We start from the raw sequence: 13,597 nt of genomic DNA on the forward strand, positions 1-13,597 counted from the left end.
TTCCAAAACCACTCCAACAAGGCAACTCATAGCTCATCTGTATTTTGCTAATACTGTTTTCTCCCCTGTTTCCATCCAGACAATCCATTTGTCCCTGTTCTGAATCATTGTCAGCAGTTTGGGGTTTGGTTTAGATAAAGCAAAACTTCAAGGGATTTTTGAAGCAATTTATGTGCCCTCTACTGGATTTGTTTGACACAGAGAACAATGCAATCCCTTTATAGAAATAGAATGGTTCTATTCCTGAAGTTCTGCAGTGACAGCTTCTCTCTGTGACAGGGCTGTTCCTAGCTTACAACCATTCTCTATCCAAAAGGTCCCAGCCTTTGGTGTGCTCCCTGTGCCCACCTGAGTCCTGCTCCCACAGCTCTGATTTCATGGAAGACAATTGGAGGTATTGGCCTTCTAGGCTGAAAACAAAGAGTCTGACATCAGTTCCTAAGAAAGACCTAACGCTGTTTGGTGGGTCTATGGGGATATGACTTTCCTGATGAGCAAGTCTCATCACTTTGGAGTCTCAGTACAGATAACCAGAATGTAAATCTTCCTTCATCTCCAAGATAAATGACAGTAAGATAGCCTAGTTCTCTCTCTGCCACTCTTCAGACTGTAAGATATGGAGAGATATCTTTCATCTTCTGCTTCTTTTTCTTCTTTCTCTTTCTCTTCCTCCTCTTCTTCCTCTTCTTCTTTTCCTCCTCCTTTCTCTTTCCCCTCCTTCTCTTTTTCCTTCTCCTCACCTTTTCTCTTCCCCCAAATCTTCATTTATTTTTGATTTTCTCTTTTTTTTTACTTTTTTTTGTTGATTTCACCTAAAGTTAAATGCATGGCTTATTTAACAAAGATTGTCAACAAATATTTACATGTAGCACACAGGAACATCTTTTGACAGAAATTCATCGGCCCCTCCCCCAACTTTTTTTTTATTATAAATACAGGTATCAAAACAATCCTGAACATATTTTTGATACTACTAGTAGTCAGCACCCACACTGCTTCAAAGATTAACACAATTTGTGACAATATTCATTGTACCTGGGACTTTGAACAATTTCAAACTGCAGCCTTTCATTAAGCAAGATAGGATAAGCATGCCATTTCTTTTTCCTTCTTGAGATTTTGCTTTTCAGAAACATCATTTCCACTGACACCTACCAATTCTTCCCATGTTTTCACCTTGTAAACCTGAACCTATGTGGAGTACTCCAGGTTCACGATGAAATGACAGTGCCTCAACAAGAGAAAGAACAATTGTGCTGCATTTTTTTTTCTCCTTTACCTGAAAACATAATGGGTGAACATTTATTAAATATTTTCTGACAAACGTCCAGGTCATGTTTATCAGCTGGAATTCTTTTACTTAATGTGTGGGTATTTTGCATTGTGATATTTAATCAAGACACTAATATGAGTAGAAGGTTGTTGATGCAAGACAAATTTGAGAGCCACTAAAGCTACTTGTTGTATGTTTGTCCTTCTGGTGGTTGTGGAAGCTTCATATTTTCTTTGGACATCATTAGACATCTTAGCTCTTGAAGTACAACTTTAATGCTATATGAATTTTGCCAGTCTTGCTAACACTGGTGTGCTGCGTGCCTCTACCATTCCACTGGAATTATTTATTTCATTCATATTAATTTTTGTTACAAATCTAACTGAAGGAGGAGCTTCTAGGTATTTGGGTGCACATTCTTCTTTCAGGCTGTACATTCTATTTTCATAATTTGTCCTTGGTGGCCCAATGATCATGCTTATCCACCTCGTAAGTGTATGTCTTTGTCATCTCCAAGGCCCCAGCTAACTGTACCATCGCCTACTCCTTTGGGTCCTTCTTCAAGTTCTTCCAACAAGTGAAGATTATGAGGAATTTTAACTTCTGTGGAGATCATCACCTTCTCCTACAGCCCAACCTTGATTTTCTCCTTTAAGACTGTCCTTCATGTGCAGTATAACCTGAGCTCACCCAGGTAGGGAACAGGTTACAAAGACTCTTCAGACTTCCCATCAGGGAACCAGGCTGCAAAACTTAATAAGGAAAGTGTGATTTAACATAACTGAAGAAAGAAATTACCCCTGTCATGACAGAGTGTGAGCTCTCGCTTCTCAGTGGAGTATAAAGCACTGGTTAATGCATTAAATGAATTAATGAATTAAAGAAATAATCATAAATGGGTCTTAGATGCATGTAACAACATCATAACTCTTTTAAATGTACATGATGGATAAATCATCTGCCTTATGATTGAGACATTCTCATAGGCAGCATTAAAGTAATGTAAATTGCTGAGGATTAATTTCAGGGAAAAATGACTCCAACCCACCAGCAACAGTCACGCATTTTCAGGAGTGAAAAACATTTGTGATGTAGCAAAGGAGAAGCAACTCTAAAGCGCTGAACTAGAGACACGAGGCAGAGAGCATCCCACTGAAGTTCTAACCACACTCCCTGGTGTTCTCAACTCTCTACCCTGCCCCTGCAGATCACACAGCGACACACTCAGAAAGGACTGCACAGATTGGGTAGAACGCCCAAATGATGAGTGGTTGGTTGAGCCCTCCCCCCAAACACAGTTTTTACCTTGATAATCCTTTCCAAAAGCTTGTATGTGATAAAATCAGAGGCTGAAATAATCACACATATACCACCGAAAAGAGAAAAAAGTCTGACTGATCTTGTTTTAAAAGTAAATATTCAAAAATTATCTCATTATATCTAGATTGCCATTTTCCAACTAATAGCACATTGAACAAATATCTACTACAACATAAACAGGACTGAAATGTGTTTTACTGTTAGCATTGTAACATGTAGGAATGAATGTCCGCTTCTGGCTATGACACGGTACTGCAGGAGATTGTATCAGACTCACTCTGTATCAAAAACAGCTACTATAAAATTTGCACAAAAAAATGAAATAAAATAAATCAAGCACCTATTTGAAAGTTACAGAAAGCAATCAATGTAATCAGGACTTCAAGATTCCAGGTTCTGAATCACGGAAGATTCAGCCAAGATTCTAAGAGAAGGGAGGTGCTCTGAGGTGTGCCCCACAGGCCCTGAGGGGGTAGGCTGGTTTCTGGCACAGCGCACAGAAGAAAAACAGAAAACAGTGGCATAGGGTTTGTTTCCATTCTCACTGCATCAAGGAGATAAAAATCAAAGTTTTAATTGAGGAAATTAGAAAATATTCAAGCAATGTAGGAGGCAAAGTCCTTAGAGGAGAATTTTTAAAGCTTGAAATACTAAAAGAGAGGCAAAAGCCAAACAACAACAATCTAAGTCTCTAGTTCAAAAATTTGGGGGAAAAAAGAACAAATTAAACAAAAATAGAAAGTGATGGCAATTCTTTAGAAACATTGGTATTTGATGAAATAAAAATATTCGACTGTGAAAGTACAGCTAAAAGTTGGGTTTTTAATAAAACACTAATAATTTACAAATCTTTAGCAGTATTGATTAAAGAAAATAAGAGAAAAATATTAGGAACAAAATTATTAATAGCAGAAATAAAAAATGTTATATACATTAACAAATAGCTGATTATGACCAAGTTTACATCAACTAACTTTATTAATAGATATATCAGTTCTTAGAGAATGCATGCTACCAAACTAATACAAGAAAATAAATAGAAAATCTGAATGATGTTATTATCTGTGAAAGAAATTGAATTCACAAATAAAAATATTTCCACAAAGAAAACTCTTGGCCTAGATCCTTCAAAAGGGAACCATTTTAAATAATTTAGAACAAATCGTTTTAATTCTGCACAAATTATTTCACAGCCTAGAACAAAGGACTGATCTCCAACTCGTTTTAACTGTCGTTATCGTACTCAACTGTCTACCAATAAGAAAGGAAAATTGTAGGTAAGTCTCCTTAAGTGAACAGAGACACAAATATATTCAATAACACACTAATAAATTCAGTCAACAATGTGAAAAATGCTAAAATACCCCACAAAATTGGGTAAAAATAATGATTAAAAGTGGATTTATCACTCAAAAATGACTGTTTAATTCTGTACATTAAAAAAGGGGGTACAGATGAGTGTCCATTTTGTGTCTGTGTATTCAAAGTGGTTAGGATAGATATATAGTTACATTCTCTTAATGAATAGAGGGATTTGTTCTAATGGTGTTTGTAAATAGGATACCATGTCCGCTATTAACCGCAATTAACCGCTAGGAAGAATGTATGCAATGTGTTAATTATTGAAACTGTCCTACCAATTTGGTTTGCAACTGTCTCATTGCTATTTGCTTCTCAATAAAATTATGGGAAAAAATTCTGCACATTAATATGATTAAGCATGTAGACATTTCAGTAAATGTAACAGAAAAAGAAACTATAGATATTCATGATGAAAATGAAATAAAACACAAATTATCTCACTTAACAAAGGAGAGAAAAAAATTATTTGACAGAGAATGTCTTCAATGAAAATTTATACTATACTTAATGATGAAATATGAGAAATTTATTCCTGTAATAAAGCTATCCTAAGAGACAAGGTTAGCCCCACCACGATTTCCATTTAACTTCACCCTAGGAGTCCTGCCGATACAATAAGATAGGAAGAAATAAACAGTATAAGAATTTAAGAGGAAATGTGAAGGTATGCATAGAAATCTAAAAGGCAAATAGAATAAAATCAATCCAATTTATCAAAGCGAATGAATATAAAGTTGATATGAAAAAATCTTATATAATGCCAGTAAGTAATCAGAAAATAAAACTTAATAAATATTATTTACAATAATACCCCAAACTAAATATATATATTTTTAAAAATTTTATGTATTTGGTACAGGGTATCACTACACAGCCCAATGTCATAGTGATCCTCCTGTTTTCAGCCTCTCCAGTGCTGGGATTATAGGCATGCACCGCCGTGCCTGGTCTCGGTGGCCAGCTCAGTGTGCACAAGGGTGGGGCTGGTGGGCCCTGTGGAGCTGCGGATCAAACCCCAGTCCCTTTGCTTGCCTAAACAGGTGCTTAGTCCACTGAGCTATCTTGCTGGAACTTCAAATTTCAAACAATAATGTGCAAAAAGTAAAATTATAAAAGAAACTAAAGGTCTAAATCAATGCTGTGTCTATGCTGTGTCTGTGAATCAGATTATTCAATAATGTAGGGAAGTCATTTTTCCCAACTTCTTCATGTTTTTCCATGAACAGTCATATCTTATATAAGTTCTCTTCGAGGTAGTGTGCCTCCCAGTTCCAGTGGTGCTGTTTCCTACAGCTAGATAACAGCCCTGTGTCTATCAAGTCGTCACAGCCATTTTTCCAATAGTTGAGACAATTGCATCTTTTAACACAATAAAGTATTTTTTTAAATTTTATTTTAAAAAGTGAAAGCAAAAACAAAGATAGAAACAAATAACATACAACAATACATATAGTACAGAATTTCAAAACAAAAATAAGAAAACAACAGATGTTATTTACAGATTTTTATCATCAAATCTATTGCTCAGAATAACAGACACACGTATGCAAGACTGATCGAATAATTAAACATTAACACTTGCTTTCAATATACCTTAAAAAGGACAAGAATAAAGTGTTTTTAAAATAAGATATGTACATTGTTTTTTATGTAAAAATTTTATTCTTTGAATGTTATTAGTACATGTTTGTAGTATACATGGTTACATTCATTGTAGGGAGATGGTCCTTGTTACATGTCCACTGCACATCTTATTCCTTTTTTCCCTGTCCTCTTACATCTTATTATTTTGCCTGCATCAGATTCATTTATTTATCTCATAAAATAGTATCAAGATGATAATTATTATACATACACATTGAAAATCAGACTAATGGGCCAAAGTACAACACAACACAATAAAACTATCTGGACACAGTGGCACATGCCCATAATCTCAGTATTTGGGAGGTTGAGGCAAGAGAATCACTGCAAATTGGAGGCCTGTCTGGGTACCTATGAGTTAAGAGCAGCCTAAACTGCCTGGTGAGACCCTGTATCAATAAAATAAAACAACACAACAAACAAACAAACGAAACCCACATCAGACAACTATCTTAAGTCAAAATGTTATTGGACATTTAATAGTCCTCATTATAGTGTAATCATAACTTTTATACTGACTGGGAAACTAAAATATTTATTTAACTCACTTTCTTCTGATATTCTTTTCATCATAGTGGTTGGAAACTGAACCCATAGTATCTCTGAGGTCCACTTGTACCACTAATAGAAATTTCAACAGGTGTTTCTATAAAGTTTGAGAGAGTAATTTAAGTCAAAGAAAAACTGCAAAAGGTCAACAATGACAATAACTTGAAAAAAACAGAAAAGTAGAAGGATTAGTGTCATAGCAGATATTAAAATGTATATATAGATACTGTAATTCAAAGTTTATCATGGGTTAAGGGACAGACAATAAATTAATGGGAAATAATGTTCTAGAAACAAACCCACCTATGCACAAATACTTTATTTATGATAAAGACATCAGCAAAGACAGTTGGGACATTTCCTTTCCCTTTCCTCTCTGCACCCATTAGGAAGTGATGCTGCATGGTATGTATAGCTCTAAAGGGGAAATGAAAGAAATCTAGCCCTACCTCACTATCATATACAAAAGCAATTCCACATGGAACAGGTATCATTGTAAAACAATATGTATTCTGGAAAACAATATAATATTCTGAGCTGAGAATTAGCAAAGACTTTCAAAAAGTGTACACAAACACACTATACAAAAATAATAGGTAAATAGGATTTTCTTGATGTAAAGACAGCTGAGCCATGATGTTTGCCTCTTCCATATTTTAGAAAACAGCAGTCAAGGGTTGTTTTGTACTGTTTTGTTTTATTGTTGTTTGAACCACAGTCTTATTACATGGTTCAGGATGGCACTGAACTCGCCGTACAGCTCGGGTTGGCATGGAACATTCATGACGATCTTCCCGCCTCAGTCTCTCAAGTGCTATGATTGCAGGTTTGAGCCACTATGTCCAGCCATAGTTTTACAAAAAATACCTCACAAAAAGAATTTGTGGCTATTCCAACTTTCAAAAATCAATGTATGGATAAATCAACTATAGATTACTATCAGAAATCTTGTATTCTAAAAAATCTTTGAAGCATTAACCTTCCCATCAATAGAGAATCCCCAACAGAGTTCCAAGAGACATTATTTGATTGTAAATCTGTGAATTGCTTAAAATGGTACATTAGGAAAACTATTGTAACTTTCATAATTGACTCCATTGTTTATCTTTTTTCTCTTTAAAATAATTTCTACTGGTTTTTGAAGTTAATGCTCAAAGTTTTTAAATTTTTTAACCAATTTTGCATGCTTATATCTGGTAACCTGAACCACTACTTTGAAAATAACAGCATGCGATGTACCAACCATTGCTAATTTCCTATCATCTTGTTCTGAAAATTCTATATAGTTTTAATGTTTTTTATTCTCTTTAAAACAATCCCATAAACAAATAAAACAATGCATTGATGGGCCTATAATTGAACCTATTTCTCAAAAAGTATTTCAAAATAAAAAATAGCTAAAAAGGAAAACTTGATCAAAATGTTTGTGAATCCTGGCTTCACTCTTTCAGTTAGGCTTTTCTGAAGCACAGTTTTGATAGAACTAACTCAGTGAAACACTGTCTCAAAGGAAGCCCCCAAAAGACTACCAGGTAAAAACAAGTGAGTATGCGCAACTTGCACAAAGATTCTATCCCACTCAGAAAACTCCAGCCAGAGGACTATATTCAGGTTTTATGAGAGAAGGTGGAAATCTCGCTCACATGGTTACTCATCATTAACGTGTCAGTGTTATTAAACCATGTTGAAGAAGTAAGGAAACACACAGAAGTCTCAAGCAGACAAACAGAGTGAGCACAGTACCTTGCTAGACAGAGGCCATCAGCCACTCAATTTCGTAAGTAAAAATAAATAATCTGCAAATCATGAGACTGCACCATTAAAAACTGGGAGAAGTCATGCCATTTTTATAAAGCAAAAGCACTGAATTGCAAAATGAAGCGCTGGCCAGATAGCTCAGCGGATTAAAGCGCCTACATAGGCACAAGGACCAGGGTTTGATCCCAGTGTGCAGTGCCTACGCTGACTCTGGGGTGTGCTGAGACAGTGACTGAGACTGGGCGTGGTGGCACACTCTTGTAATCCCAGCACTTGGGAGACTGAAAACAGGAGGATCACTGAGCCCGATGTATGTAGTGAGATCCTATAGACCCTGTGACAAATACATTAAATACATAAATAAAATTGCAAAATGATAGGTCCAGCTGGCAGGGATGGCTATATAATTCATGGGTCTCAGTGAAAAAATGAAAATGCAAGGCTCTTTGCTCAAAAAAAAAAAAATTAAGAATTTCAATACTCAGAGATAACAGAACGTGAATCTAAGAGGAAGATGCCTCCGGCCAGAAGGGCCTAAGCTCATCATAAGGCGAGGACTTCATATGAAAATCAGGCTTTTCTTCCACACTTGCCAACAGAGAAAAGAGCACCCTCAGCAATGTGGTCTCTGGACACAGAAAAGGACAATGTGAAAGCCCCGGGGGTGATATACTTTTCTTGGGAAACTAAATAGGAGATCCTAACCTCGCACTGAGTCTAACTGTGTTTTACTTCTGAATATGATAGCTTGCTGATTCGAGGCTGTGATTCCCACTTCTGTTTCTATCTTGTATTCCTCAGACTATCCAGAAAGAAGTATTGTATGTGATGACTTTTTTTCTAAATGCCCCAGAAAACTTTCAAACTAGGCCAATCAGAAATGAAATATGCTCACAAAAAATCCCTCCTTTTTTAATTACGTTAATTAAAATAGAAAGTAATACTGGATATTTAGAATATTTACTACAAAGAACAAAAAAAAAATACCATTGCAAGAAAAATGTAAGAGCTAGTTTGAACTGTGTTCTAGTCCATCTTACTCTGTCTAACCACTTTATCTGCAATGGATTTCTTTCAGGAGATAAATCTATCAACCAGAAAATGTGTGTGTGTGTGTGTGTGTGTGTGTGTGTGTGTGTGTGTGTGTGAATTTCAGACCATGGTGTCTGGTTGTGCACAAAAGATTACACATGAATTTATCTCTCTTGATTTTGCTAAGCTGTAAAATGGCTTACACAGTTTAACAATATAGACATCGTATTCCCCATCAGCACATAAATGGCAAAAATATTTTGCCCTGCTAACCACAAATATTTATCTACTGTTACATTCCTCTGAAGATGACAAAGCACAAGTCCTTGCTTTATCCAAAAGAAACAAACTATAGATTTAACCATACATTTCACAGTACAGTTTGCTCTTTCTTACTATTTCAGGAATATATTTCCAAAATCAATATCTAGTCCTCTTTAGGTTTCTTGTAAGAGAAAATGAAATTGAATATGAGAAAACATAACTGGTAATGAGTAGTAAGAAAGTGCTATCTATAAGAAAGTGCTATCTATACTTTTCCTTTGCCAGTCCATCCTTTGAAATGGAAAAAGTGGAAGTGAGGGATTGATGACCGTGACCATTTACTTCTATATACTAGGAAACAACTACCCCAGGGGCTAGAAGCCATGAAGGAGGAGCAATTGGTGGACAAAAGCCAATCAGCCTTCTGAATAACTCAGTGATAGGATGCTACAGGCCAGGCTCTATGTAGATGTGTATTAAGTGAAGTGTTGGTGCGATGTCTCAGTTGGGGCTGTAGGAAGAGCGAAAGAGGCATGAACAACTCCTGGTATTTTTATTTATTCTATTAGCCTCTTAATGCTTTATCGACATTCTGCAATTTCAAATGCTTAGCTTTCTGAGTTGTTGGCTTTTCAAAACAACCTTTCCAAAACAGCCCACATTCAGCATAAGTCAGACTTGAGTTTGAGTGCTGATCTTTTCCTGAGCTAGCAGTGCTCGGTGAGGTACAGCCCCCAGTCAGCCACGCGATCACAAAACGATACAGCTAATACCCGACAGTGTGCTGTGTAGCTACTTGTGAGCTAACAGTTTTCGTAGTTTAGGAGTCTTCAATGAATCTTCAATTTACTATGCTTTCAATTTAAGATGGGTTTATCAAGACATAACCCCGTCACAAGTGAAGGAATGTTTGCACTTTGAAGTCTTCGTAGCCTTGAATATTGGCTTAATACAGATCTCTATTTTCTTACTTTTCTTACACACCGTTCCATAAACTCAGAAGATAAAAGTCCCTCCTATATGCTTAAGGATCTTCTACCACATTGTGAGTGTTGCTTTCTGTTACTCTTCTTTTAGCTAGCTCTCTTCCTTTGTGTTGATCTTTTTGATCCGTCACCCAGAATATTTTAATGGCCTTGAATGGCCTGAACCAAGTCTTTCTTCCTTCTGATCTGTCACTCAGATAGCACCTAGATTCTTTTGTCAAAATGCATATTTCACTTTGTGGCTCTTGTGGGTTACAGGATAAAATCTTGGCTCAGATGTAATTTCAGAAGAATCCAGCAGAAGCTAAGTGACCAAGGGAGAGAAGAGAAGGCTTGGCCAGCAGAATGTATATGTAATTCCCCACTCCACCCTGGCATGCCCAAAGCTAACACTGATGCCCATCAATACTCAAAGTTCAATTTGTTGTAGATCTTGAGATTTTGAACTGTAAAGATTATTCAGTGTTTCTGGTTATATTTGGCTCTTCTCCATCTCTATTCTAGCCTAAGAGAATGTACTTCTCTGGAAAAATGATTTTGAGATGAGCCAGGGACACATGTTCCATTTTAACTGATGAATGCTGGTTAAAATGGGCAGTCCTCTGAGGAAAGGAATAAAGTCAGCTGCTTGGACCAGCTTAGATTATAGACACAAAGCTGAGGAGTTTCTAAATAGAAGTCCAAAGGTTCACATGTGGTTGAGCCTACAGTGGGGAGTTCAGGATTTCATAGTCATTTGGAGCCAACATCTTTATTAAGCAATTGTGTGCTTGGCTGGAATATTCCTCTGCATATAATTCTGAGGATCTAGTGCCAATTCCTCTTTCTGAATTTGGAGATTCCAAATCTGGACAGATCTCTTTCCACCAAAATACACTTCCATATCATCTCAGTGCCCAGGAGGGAGTTAAACCACATTTCCTAATGACATTAAATGAATTCCATGAGCCACTAAAGGATACACTACACAGTGTGAGAAATCACATTGCTTACAACTTAATTTCATGTTTTAAAAAATCATATTTTCTATGACACTCATACTAAGGCTGAGAAAAAGGATTTTTAATCTCTGAAAAAACTAAACATATTGTGGAAATATCATTTCATTTGACATGTGAGCTAAGTATTTCCTATTAATGAAATATTTCTTTGCCACATCTCCAAAATAAAGTTTTGATAGTATTTTCTGAATGAACTGAGCCACATCAGGCTTCCCACTGCAGCCCAGGTACCTAGTAGCCTTAGGAGATTCCCATATTCCACAAAAGGTTTTGTTTAAGATCTAGTGCTATAATATGTTTCCTAATATCTTAACATTATAGACGTCTCTTCAAGCTTCACAAAAATGGACATAAAAATCAGAACTATTACCAGGGCCCAAAACACCCATAAGAAAAACATGACTCATGTCAGGGCACAAAACCTACATCTCTTTACAACATCACATTCAGGTTTCTGTTAAGCTAGTAACTTCTTTTGTTTACTTTCCTTCAATGGAAGAAATTTAAAAATTAAACTTAAAAATAAACCCAAACAAACCTGTAGTCCTTGGTAGCAATTTGCTGACAAGCAGACTTCATAACCTCAGAGATACTGGTTTTGACATGAACACACTCCAGCAGAATGTGAACTCTGATCCAATACGTGCATAGATACTGTTTTCCCTACTGCTTTTTGGCGAGACTTCACAAGGAACTTGTTTTCATCATTGCGGTCACTTAAAAATGAACAAAAAGCTAATGCAATTGAGGCAGGAGAGCTCACACGTCTGACAAATGGATAAAATGGTCTTTTGCTAGATTTAGAAAAAAGCCAAAAACTTCTAGAATGCTTTTGACAACCTTCTATGTGTGTGTGCATGCGCTCCCCGCTCCCCACAGGAAATCCAGCTCTGACTTGTTGCTCCTAGAGCTCCTTTAATCCCCTCCTCCCTCTTTTCTGGCATTAGCGTGCTTTCCGGGATGGCAGGCAGTGTACTCTTAGAAATGAGGGTGCTGACATCTGCATTAGTTTTGTGGCCTTCTATCTAATGTCTCCATATTTTTGGAAAGCAAGATTCCTCCTAAGCACAAAAATTGCAAGATGGATTCAGGACTATTATTTTTTACTTTTGCTATTTAAAATACATTGTTGTTGCTGTTATTGTTATTATTATTATTATTATCATCATCATTATTATTATTTTGCAATGCTGGGGATTAAACCCAGGGTCTCACATTTGTTATACAATTCCTCTACCACTGAAATATAACCCTATCCCTAAATTTCTTGATTTAAATTTACTTTGAACTGACACTAAAATCATAAAATTAGACATATTTGTGGTATACTGTGACATTTTGAGCTGATTTCTGGTTTTAAAAGTTTGACTGAAGCCCACAATGGTGGTACACACCTGTGATCCCTGCATTCCAGAAGATGAAGCAGTAGGATCATTATGAGATCAAGGCCAACCTGGGATACAAGGCCAGCCTGGGATATAAGGCCAGCCTGAACTATGTAGTGAGACTCTGTATCAAAAAGACAAAAACTAAAGAAGCCTGAATGAAAGCAATATAAGTCATGATGAGAGAATGTGGTCTAATCACACTGCCTTTCAGATATGTATACTAAGGACTCACTCAGGCAATATTTAGTATACCGAAAGTGCCAAGCGAAGATGCAAAACAAAATCAATGGAAGTTTATGAATATGTTTTGAATACCGATTTCTGCTGAATTTAACAGAAGCTAATTTAACAGAATTTCTGGATCTATAGTCCAAGAATAAAATTCCAGCCTGGAATCAATATGAAAATAAAATGTAATTAATCAAAAATTTATGTTGGAAAAGACAAGTATGGACATAAACTGGGTATCTTTGTTGGCCAAACTAGATAACAGGCAGAGCTTTCACACATCCTGTTTGCCTCAAGACTCCAGAAGTTTCTGTTCCTGGATTCTTCTCTAGAGAAGCCCACAGTGCTCACGTAGCTTGGACAGCTATGACTTTCTGGGAGATACACCAAATGCACACACAGTTCTTGCCTTCCTCTTCCTCCACAACCTATACCCTTTGTTCTGTCACCACATGTGCAAGTCACTGTTCAGTGCAACACAGCTTGCATGGATCAACTGTTCTATTCATTCTGGAAAAGTTCAATAATCAGACTACAAGGTGTATGGGCTGCGCCTAAGAGTGAAAACTCCCGAAGATTTGAGCAAACATTGATTTGGGATAATCCCTGACAGCATGAAAGGCACTGAGACCAATAGCACTGATCAGCAAAGCCTATCCACCAGCAGGTGCCCTGGCCAGCAAAGAACTGGTTCTAAGATAGAAACACTCATGATTCATGACTTCTTTCCTGAGCATGCTGGTATTGCTCATAATGGTGTAAATGCATTCTGACCCAAGCCCTAGGGAATAT

General features: G+C 36.6%; 1 pseudogene; it reads right to left on the reverse strand.

Moving 5' to 3' along the window:
- Positions 1-1,454: 1,454 nt before the first annotated feature.
- Positions 1,455-1,889, reverse strand: LOC105741477 (annotated as a pseudogene).
- Positions 1,890-13,597: the final 11,708 nt, after the last annotated feature.

Source organism: Octodon degus, unplaced genomic scaffold (genome assembly GCF_000260255.1).
Source record: "Octodon degus isolate 3935 unplaced genomic scaffold, OctDeg1.0 scaffold00013, whole genome shotgun sequence".
NCBI lineage: Eukaryota > Metazoa > Chordata > Mammalia > Rodentia > Octodontidae > Octodon > Octodon degus.